Source organism: Artibeus jamaicensis, unplaced genomic scaffold, assembly GCF_021234435.1.
Source record: "Artibeus jamaicensis isolate MK-2021 breed Jamaican fruit bat unplaced genomic scaffold, CSHL_Jam_final scaffold_369, whole genome shotgun sequence".
Taxonomy (NCBI): Eukaryota; Metazoa; Chordata; class Mammalia; order Chiroptera; family Phyllostomidae; genus Artibeus; species Artibeus jamaicensis.
In genome coordinates this window covers 34,202,917-34,213,605 of record NW_026522042.1, presented here as the reverse complement: position 1 = coordinate 34,213,605, position 10,689 = coordinate 34,202,917, and positions in this window count along the sequence as shown.

The following is a 10,689-nucleotide window of genomic DNA, read 5'->3' as shown; positions in this document are numbered from 1 at the left end:
TGCTGTGGGGGTCTAGTTAGTCACAGACAAGACTGTGCTGGTTCTGAGGTCAGTCTCAGGGGATCACAGGGTCAGGATGCTCAGAACCGCCTCCCCCCCCCCCCCGCCCCCGGGCAAACCCATCTTGCCTCCCTTGATTGGAAGCCTCCATCCCAATCCTGCAAGGTTGCTTCCATGTCACTGGGTCAGCCCTTGGCCGTAGACCCCTCCCCGTAGCGAGACCTGCTCCACTTTGAACGTGTAAACACGGAAACTTGGGCCACCCAACCCGCCGCCTCACTCAGCACAGTGACACGATCCCCTGGGCTCCTCCGGCCCCTTGCTCCCCTGGGAGGTCGGGTTTCCAGGGCTGGGCATCTCAGCCTGCTCTAGTGAGGGGTGCCTGAGGTGATCCTGGCCCTGAGCCTCCTCAAGGTGCCTCCCATGGCTTGGGGGGCACACAGTGTATCAAATCCTGTGGTCCTCCAGCCTCCGGGAGCTGCAACCCCCAGCAGCTCTGCCTCCAGTACTGGGCGGCTTAGGCACTGCCCACGGTGCACAGTCTGAACCTCGGAGGCTTCTCACACAGCAGACAGCCCGCTCTTCGACAAGGCCCAAGACGGAACACCTTCAGTACACGCAACCTGTTTCCATCACTCATCCATGCACCCATCCACCACCATCACCACCCACCTGTCATCCATCCATCCGTCTGTCTGTCCACACATCACCCATGACCACCCATTCACCATCCATGTGGCATCCCCACAACATCCATCCCCCAATCCATCCATCCATCCATCTATCCGTCTGTCATCTCTTCATGGTATAGGGACACGCGGAGAATGAGATGCTGCACACAGGTGGGGACGCAAAATGGGAGCGCTCTGGGGTGGCTCCCCTGAGGTGCCTGTTATCAGGAGGAAGGTGTGAGGAGCCCAGAGAAGGGCGAAGGCATGCGGTGGGCAGTACAGGGGGACAGGGGGGGAGCACAGGGCCCACAGTGGGGCCCACCCTGCTGCCAGGCCAAATATGAGCATTCAGAGCGGTCAAGGAGAAGAGGCGGAGTGTTGGTGCAGCGAGGCCCAGGCTGCAGGCGGCGGGGGATAAATGACACGGGTGTGCGTAGTCACAGTCACCCCGGCTTTCGTCCTCCCGGCCACACCCTGCCCGTCAGGCTCCTAAGCCAAAGAGCCTCTTTGTCAACAGAGAATATTTTTTCATTGCTTTTAGAGAGAGAGAGAGAGAAAGAAACATCAATTAGTTACCTTCTTGTATGTGCCCCGACCATAGGTGGAACCTGCAACCTGGGTATGTGCTCTGACCGGTAATTGAACCTGTGACCTTTCAGTCTATGGGATGGCGTTCCAACAAACTGAGCCACAAATATGCTGTTAAGGCATTTTTAACTTGTATATCTGTCACTTACAGTCCAGACGCTGATGATGAAAATAACTAAAATGATTTCTTATGATCTAGGTGCCTCCTTTGTTTTCTACTAAGGCTGCCTTCCACCTAAAACCTTCTATAGCTCCCTATTACCAACTCAACCTGTGTGGCTTTAAGGGCTCCTGCTCACTTGCCACATGCACCCTCAGTCTCATCCTCCCTCGCTGAATACCCTGTTGGAGCTTTCTGGTCTTGCCCCCAAGGTGGCCTCTTTTGTCCCATGAGCCAATAATTCCTCAGGGTTGGAATTCCCAACCCTCTGTCCCACCTCCTCCCCTCCTCTGGGCCATTTCCTGTTGCTTCCACAGCTCTGCACTATCTGTGGGTTCTCCTGTCCTACTGGGCATCTCTGTACCTGTTTTCCCAACCTTCTGTCCCTACCTCCTGCTCTAACTCTGATATGCCAGGAGATGTCTTCACTTGCACAGGCCCTGCTCAGAGCCAGACAAATGCTCCCAGCTGAGGACAGACACACCTGGACACTGAGGAAGGACAGGTATAGCCAGGATGTAGTTCAAAGCAAGAACAGAGCTTTCCGTCAGAAACATCTGCCCTGGCCCCCACTGGTGTGGCTCAGTAGGTTGGATGTCGTCCTGCAAACAGCGATTCCATTCCCGGTCAGGGCACATGCCTGGGTTTCCAGCCAGGTCCCCAGCGGCGGGGTGTGAGTTGTTTCTCTTCCTTTCTCCCTCCCTTCCCCTGTCTCTAAAAATAAATAAATAAAATCTGTTTTTTCTTTTTAAAGAAATGTCTGTCCTGCTTGGCTTCCCAAGCAAACCCCAGCAACACAAGTTGTATTTGCCTTCCAGGGGGACGCTCTCCAAGTGGGTGCTGGGAGAGGCCACAGCCAGGCTCAGAAGCTAGAGGTCTGGGAGCCCTTGAACTCTTTTCTTTTTTACATAGACTTTACATGGGATGAAGTGCACATATATTAACTGTTCAGTTCAGAGTTTGGAGAACTGCGTGTACCTGCGTGGCCACCACCCAGACAAGACACAGAGGAACCAACTGCCCAGAAAGTTCTCTCCTGGACCTGCCTGTCGGCCCCTCCCCATAGGAAGCCACTGCCTGCTCTGTCGAGCCTGTTCTGGAACGCAGAGTAGATAAGATCCCTCAGTCTGTGCTCCTGGCTGTCACTTGTTGGTTCGTTCCTTTCCGTGGCTGAGCAATGTTGCTTTACAGACGAACGACACCTGGCTAGTCCCTCTCTCCTGCTGACAGACACTGGTCGTTTCCGGTGGGGTCACTAGGAATAAAGCCGCTGTGGAAACTTGTGTGCAAGTGTCCATGTGGACACGTGTTCACTTTTCTTGAGTACCTAGGAGGAGTAGTACCTCGGAGTGGACCAGCCCAAGGAGTAGAATTGTATTTAATATATTTTTTTAGGAAGGGCCAACAATTCCCCACAGCGGCGGCACTATTTCACACGACAGGCAGGGCCGGGCTGCTGGGGGTGGGGGCGCCGAAACAATGTGGGGGGCGGCTCTCAGCAGCGCTGCGGGGGGCTCCACCTGTGGGCCCCTTGAGGGGGGCAGGTAGGCTCACCTCCTTTATTATTGGTTTTTAATTCATTTTTTATTATTTTTATTTTTTAAAGATTTAATTTATTTATTTTTAGAGAGGGGAGAAAGAGGGAGAGAGACATCAATATGTGGTTGCTTTTCACATGGCCCCCACAGGGGACCTGGCCTATAACCCAGACATGTGCCCTGACTGGGAATTGAACCAGCGACCCTTTGGTTTGCAGGCGGGCACTCAATCCACTGAGCCACACCAGCCAGAGTTTTACTTCCTTTAATAGGTTATTTGATGCCCATCTCTTGGATGTGTCCCCTCCCAGGCAGGAGACCTGGTGAACACCCTGCTGCAGCCCCGACGCCGGACCCTGCCCTGTTCCGCAGCAGGTGTCTTGGCCAACCTTGCCCATCCTAGACCCTGTCCACAGGTGGGCTTCTCACTCTGCCCGCACACCCCCGTCTTCCTACCTTAGAGTAGGGTTTCCCACCACTCTCCCTCTGTGCATTTCTGTCTCCGTCTCTCTCTCTCGACTCTGCTTCTCTGTCTGTCTCTGTCTTCTGTCCACTGAAGAATGAACCTTATGCTCAGGTGCTAACTAAACACACACAGGCTTTTCCGCCTGTGGGCTGGCGGGGTCATCCCCGCTATGTTCCTGCAAGAAAAGCCCAGCCCCTCCACACCCTACCTGGTGACAGCTCATCCTGCTTCTGGAGGTAGGCAGCCAGAAGACTCCTGCAGGCCACAGTGAGTCTCTCAGAGCTGGGAGTGGGGCTGCAGAGGGCGTTCTGCCACCCCAGACCCCACAGTGACTACCCCACCTTCACGACGCAGGGACTGGGGGTACCAGGACCTGGAGTCCCAGAACCCTGTGGGAAAGGGCACCGTTGTCCCCTGGTGTGGGCAGATGGAGTGCAGCTCAGGACCCACCTCCGCCTCCTGCTGACCACCTTGCCAGGGTGTCCTCACTCTTGCAGGAGTAGGGAGGTGAGGACATGGGCCTTGGTGCAGGAGGCCCACCAGGTGAGATCCTGTGGTCAAAGGGACCTGTGCAATTGCTGGCTGGTGACCCCAGTAGTGAGTGGTCAAAACTCACACCCCTCCCCCTGGCATTATTCACACCTTGTGTACCCCTCCCCCTCTGCTCTGGGGTCCCCAGGTACAGCGGGTGCAAGTCCTTTTTGGGCTCAGTGTTCTGCTCACCCCTAAAAATCTGGGCTCCTGGGGCAGCTGCACCCCAACCCACAGCTATGCATCCCACCCATCTTGCTGACATCCCTGAGCCAGGGCCTGGTTCATGTTCAGCTGTTCCCATGAGGAAGCTGAGGCACAGATAGAGGGAGGGACCTGCCCAGGGTTCTCTGGAGGGGGTTAACTGAGGTGCCCCAAGATGAAGCCAGATGAGCAGAGATATGCCAGGATGCTGAGCTTCCACACTGTCTTTGGGAGGCGCTGCTGGCCAGTGCGGTAGATGACTTCCGTGACAGGCAGCCAGGGGCCCAGGGCGGATCCTGAGCTGTCCTTAGGACTCCCGGTCCGAGGGCGCCCCCTGCCGACCGCCTCTCACACAGCCAGACTAGGCCGGGGCTGCGTGCCGAGCAGGAGCAGAGAGGCAGAGGCGATGGACTCTCTTTGGTCCCCGGTGAGGAGCGTAGGTCTCCGAGGCCACTTCGGCACCCAACGAGGTCCTCCTGTGCTACGGCGCTATCACCCACAGCGGTGGTGGCAGGTTGGTGTCAGGGTGCACTCCTGCTGCATTGCACAGGCACTGAGGTGTGCACCTGCTCAGGTAAGTTGCACATCTGTTGGTCCTGACACCTCCCCCACCTCCGTCCATGGGAAGTTGGGGGTAGGGACTATGTTTGGCAGTATTTTTTTTCTCCACTGCATATGAAACAGGCGTGGGCCTGCAGCCCACACAATCTTTGGTGTATGGCAATAATTATCAGTGAGCACTGTGATTATCCCCTTTAATCAAGAGAGCCTGTTGAGGAGGAATGCAGGGTCTGCAGGCTCTCCCACCACCCTAACCACTCCCGGGAATGGGCAAGGAGGGCTGCAGGAGGCCGACCTTCCAGACTCAGGCCCCAGGTCGGAAAAGGAGCCTCTTGTCCGCCTTCAGGGCAGGCTTGATCCAGCACTTGAGTCCTGGGCTTGCAGACCCTTGGTGTTCCCAGGAGCTGGCATGGAGGCCTCTCAGGGAGTGATGGAAGGAAAGAGACCTTCCTTCTACCCTAATGTCAACACAGCATTGGATGAGTTAATGCTCTGGGTCTTGACCATTAGGGGAAGGGACCACCCCTGTAGTGATAGAGAGGGCTGCTATCTGTGCATAATGCCCCCTCTACTCACCAACCCTCATCCCTACCTCGCAGAGGGGGAAGCTGGACCCCAGGGCTGGCAAGACAAAGTAAGTGCAACAAGGATGTGGCTGCCCCCCAGCTCCCCTGCCAAGGGGAGTCCAGCTCCTGTGTCCCTGCCCGAGAGGGTCAGTGCCTGGTGAGTGGAGGTCGGGAGCATCTGTCCCAGATACAGTGTGGAAGAGGTGGCGACAGCAGACCCCATGCAGGGAGCCCCAGCTCAGAACTTCGCCTGGCTGTCGGCTGCAGCAGGGGCAGTGGGTTCTTGCACCACAAGTATCAGGAGCCTTAAAAAAAGCCCACACCGGCCATCTGCCAGAGGAACGTGGACTATGAGGACGCGCAGCATTATTTATAGAACAGAAACTGGCACCAACCATGTGTTCACGGGAGAGGAAGAATCAGGTAAGTGAAGGAACGTCGGACACTGGGTGCGTGCGACCCAGACACCCCAGATACTCAGGGAGTGTTCACTAGCATGGGGAAGTGTTCGTTACACGAGGTCAAGTAGGGGCAAGCAGGTGGTTAAGGTGGTGCCCAGTGCAAAATAAAGCACTTCACCTGGCACAAGGCAGGTGACAGAAACGCAGGCCGCCGCCTTGCTGCCCGGGTCCCAGGACTGAGCTGGCCCACCCTCCCCACGGGTCCTGCAGGGCACGGGGAAACAGGGGAGGCAGAGCATGTGCTGATGGCCTGACGGAGGCCCTCTGCCAAAATGCGAGGTTGCAGTGATGGCCCCCAGCTGGGATCCCGAGATGCCAGCTGCAGCCTGAAGCTCACAGGAACCGGAGTGATTCAACCCACCATGACCCACTCACACTGGCGTGCGCAGCCTCTGCCTGTCCACGCTGCTAATGCCTGCCTAGGTCCTGAGTGCCTGCCAGGTGACCTGCAAGGTGATTTCCCCATGTGACTGACATGTGATTACCTCACAAATGCCATGTGACTTGCATGTGATCCCCCCCACGTGAGAAGGACTCAGAACAGCCCTGTTATTCGCGGGATGATGCTCAGGATTAAAGGGAAACCAGCTGTGTATTCTCAGCTGTTAAAAAGCAGGTGGCTCTTAGTACTTGGCAGAGGCTGCCCAGAGCGTGTGTTCGCTGGTGATGTTGGCTTATGGAAATGCACCGCTGGGAAGCAAAGTCCTCAGTTTTTGTCTGGGAACTGACCCCTCTTTTGGGGCTTCCTTCTTTTCTCTAGTCACACATCCAAAGCACCCCCCCCGTTCTTGTCCTCCCAACTCTCAGCCAGGTGACTAGCTAAGGAAGAGGGGAAGGGGGATGCTGGTGGCCATGCTGAGGAAGCAACATCTTCCTGGGGTCTCCAGCTGGCGGAGGCCCTGCCCTTCTTGGGGTCTGCATTGGGGGGCTTCCTCCTCCAGCATCTCCTCTGTGTCTCCCACCACCCCAGCCCCCTGGGTGACCCACTCCTCTCCACCCCCACTGTGGCGGTGGCAGCCCCTCTCCGTCCCTCTGCTCTGTGGCTGCCTCTTGGTGGGTACTGCCCAGGAGCCACTGGCAGATTCCCTAGAAATGAGGTCCTTGAGTCCACGAGTAAAGGGGCTGGGAGAGGGAAAGTGCCAGCTGACCAACCTATATGCTCCATCCCTTGGACCTCTGTGAACTCCCTCCCAAAATTTAACCATCGGAGCTGATGCTTCAGGAACATGGTACACCCTGTCCCCACACATCATGCAAACAAGAATGCCCTCCTATCCCTGAGTGGGTGTCCAAAGTCCTGTCAGCTATTGATCACCTCCAGATGACATCTCCTCACCTGTTCCAGGTACCCACCTAGAATTAAAGACTCTGCTATAAGATTAGCAACACCAACACACTTATGTGCAATAGGAAGGAAATGGAGATGGGAGGAAGTGATTATTGAACAGAGAGATTCCCAGCATGGCAACATGGAAACTGCTCTTCAGCGGGCATCCTGCCTGGTATCTGTTTAGTCTGTCCTTCCTCCACTCCCAGCCGCTGCACATGATCCTGACCTGGCAGGTGACTCTTACCTCATGTCTGAATGGTTATAGTGATTTGGGGCCCTGCCTGCATTGGATGCTGAAACTCTCTCCTAACACCCCTGTGGAAGCCCTACACCTCGGAGAATGCCTGTGTTATAGACATACTCCTTGCTGGACCGTGTCTCCCCAAATTCATGTTGAGGCCCTGACCCCAGGGGTGGCTATATTTGGAGATAGGGCCTGTAAGGTGGTAATTGTGGTTAAATGAGGTCACAAGAAGGAGCAGGGTGCTGATCTGATAGCTTTGGTCTCCTTTTAAGAAGGGACACCAGAAAGCTGTCTCTCTGCCCTATGAGGACAGGAGGCAACGTCTGCAGGCCAGGAAGAGACCTCGCCAGGAGCCCATTGAATGCGCCCTGACCTGGGACTTTCAGTCTCCAGAACTGTGAGAGCAAATGTTGGTTAAGTCGCCCATGTGCGTGGTATTTCGCTATGGCAGCTGAGCAGCCTAACAGTCCCCTCACCACTTCTGTCCTTGGGAGGATGGCTTCAGCCATCTGCTTTGTGGTTCGGTGGCAGAGCAGCCGAGTGGCGCACCACAGTGCCAGGGACCCGTTGGTGCCCCTGCAGGGAGCCCTCTCTCCCAGCGCTGCGGGGACAGGGACGTTTGCAGTGGGGCACTAGGAGCAGGGGTCAGAGCCTTGGCTCTCCTTGCTCCCTGGTGACACTGGGATGGAGATGCATCCCCACACCTTCACTGGACCTTCCTTTCCGTCACGGGATTCGTCATTTTATTCAAGCCCCTTTTCCGTCCACACCCAGCTGCCTCTTTTGAAGACTTGCTAGGACCCCATGGGGCTCAGAGCAGAGTCTCCTTTGAGAACCCTCCTTTCCCAGGAGGAAATTCCTTGGCCTTCTCACCCTCCTGCCTCAACTGGTCTCTTTGCCGGAACAAACCTTAGGGCTCCTCCTCTGGGCACACACTCTGTGCTGACTCTGGGACCATCTTTGCAAAGGTTGCCGGTACCTTCTCAGCACTCACATGGGTGCGGGTGAGGACGGGGGATTCCTCGAGGCCCCTTCCTGGCCCATCTATCTGCTCTTTGGGTGGCAGGGGCCCAGGGTCATCTGCCTCGGGGTTGGCACTTTGCAGAGCTGCACACGATGGCGGACACCGGGCTCGGAGTTATGGTGGCGTCTGGGTGAGGTCAGGCCACATCCTGGGGTGAAATGTGGGTGAAATATTGGGGTTTTATGGAAAATAGCCTCACAGGGTGATCTGGTCATAAATCTGTAACTGGTCACAGTGACTAGTCACACCCCTTGCATAACATACAATGTTTTAGTAAAAGGTTTATCTTTGCCTTAAGCCAGTTCTGTGCAAACCATAAACCAACAAACAACCTCTGAACCATGCACCCCTGAAACAAACCATAACCAACCTCAAGAAAACACATGGTCTTGTTAACTGTCCTGCAACCCAATCCCCGCCTTGCTTCCTCCCACCTCCACGTCATCTTCCTCATGTCACCTCCCTAATTTCAAGTGTGTAAAAGAAGCTGCAAGACTGTTATTCTCTGGTGCATTTGAAATCTTGTTCCCATGCCTATGTCATCAATTTGGCTCAAATAAACTCATAAAAATTCTGTAGAGGTGTGGATATGTCTTACGTTGACACAAATGACCTGGAAGGGACATGGTCTTACAGGCCACCCCCAGGCAGAGTGGCAGGCCCCAGGGGAGCAGGCTGCACCCGTTCCTGGATCATGGAGGGGAGGGGGGCGTGGATGGAAAAGGGGTTCTATGGGAAGTAACCTCACAGGACGATCTGATCATAAATTCCTAACTGAGCAGGTCATGGTGGGTAGTCCATCCCCAGGCATTTAGTGGGGATGCCTTAAGCCACCCCTGTTTATTGTTGTGAATCTAGGTTAGCAGACCTTTAAAACACCAGCAATAAAACTCCGCCAAGGTGGTATTAACCCTCAAGGGAGCACAGTCTTGTTCACAACTCTTGTTCGAGATCGTTTAACCCAGGAGTGTCCAGCCTTCTGGTGTCTCTGGGCCACACTGGAAGATGAGAGGCGTCTTGGGCCACACATTAAATACACAAACACTAATGAAAACTGATGAGCAAACAAGGTTTTATGTAAATTTATGATTTTGCGGGTGTGCGGGTTGGACACGCCTGCTGGGTCTAATTCAGTCTCTGCCTTGCTTTCCTAAGTTCCCTCCTTTCTTTCAAATGCATAATAGAAGTTGCAAAACTGTCATTCTCTGGAGCAACTGAGTTCTTGCTCCCTGCACATGTCCTCGGTTTGGTTCTATTACACTCTTACAAAAATTCTCTACAAGTTTAGCTGTTCCTTACATTGACATGGGGGGTGCTGGAGGGGAAGTGAGGGGGGAGAGGAGGAGAGGGGGCTCTGGGAGAAGGGAAGGGAGGGAAGGGGAGGGGCACAGCAGGGCTCTGGCTATTCTTCTCCTGCGTGGGGCCCCTGAGGAGCCCCCACTTCACTGTACAGGGGGAGCAGGGACAGGCTCTGGACCAGGAGAAAGGCGGGCCCCGTACCACTTGCTCAGGGCCTCAGCCGAGGCCTGGAGGGTGGGCTCCCCGTGCTGCTCCTCTCCAGCTCCCTCCCTGGGGACTTCGGGGTGGGGCTCTGCTCTGCTCCCCCGGCAGCCCACTGACCTGCCTTTCCCAGACCGCGGCCTGCTGCCCCTCCTCCTTTCTCTGTCCAGGGTCCCTCCTCTGAAGACTCTGGTCAGGCGTCCGCCCTGCTTCTCCCTTGTTCCCAGAGCTGGCTCTGTCCTCCTGACAGCGATCTTGCCCTCTGAGCCTTGCCCCCATCTAAGACCACACCCATGCCTGGCACTCCCCAAGCCCACCCTTTGCCCAGCATTCAGTCTGACCCCCAGCCATGGGTCTGACTGCCCGGAACCTGGGGATGCACTGCAGCCGGGCCCGATCAGGGTCCTTGGCCCCTCCCCGACAGCCTGGTCTGCTTGCTCTGGGGACCAGGTCAACCTCCCTGACAGCCTGGGTCTCCCACCACAGGGCCCTCAGCCTGGACTGGGCTCACCATGACCCCTGACCTTGACTTACTGCCCTCAGCATTCCTAAAGCTCTGGAACCTCCTGAGCATCAGCATTAGACAGGGGAGGGAGTAGGGCTGGGGCCTTTATGTCCCCCTCCTCCAAACTTCCTCCCCAGGCCAGCCCCACACCTTCCCCAACCCCTTTGTTATCTGACCCCCCAGTCCCTCACAAGGGTCCCCAGGAGCTTGGTGGTCCCACTTTCCTTCTTTTCCCTCCCTTATCTCAGCCTTTCAGTGGGGTCCACACTCCTGACCTTTAACCTCACTGATCCTGACTGCCTGTAGGGGGTCTAGATCCTCAAGCTTCTCTCTAGGTGTG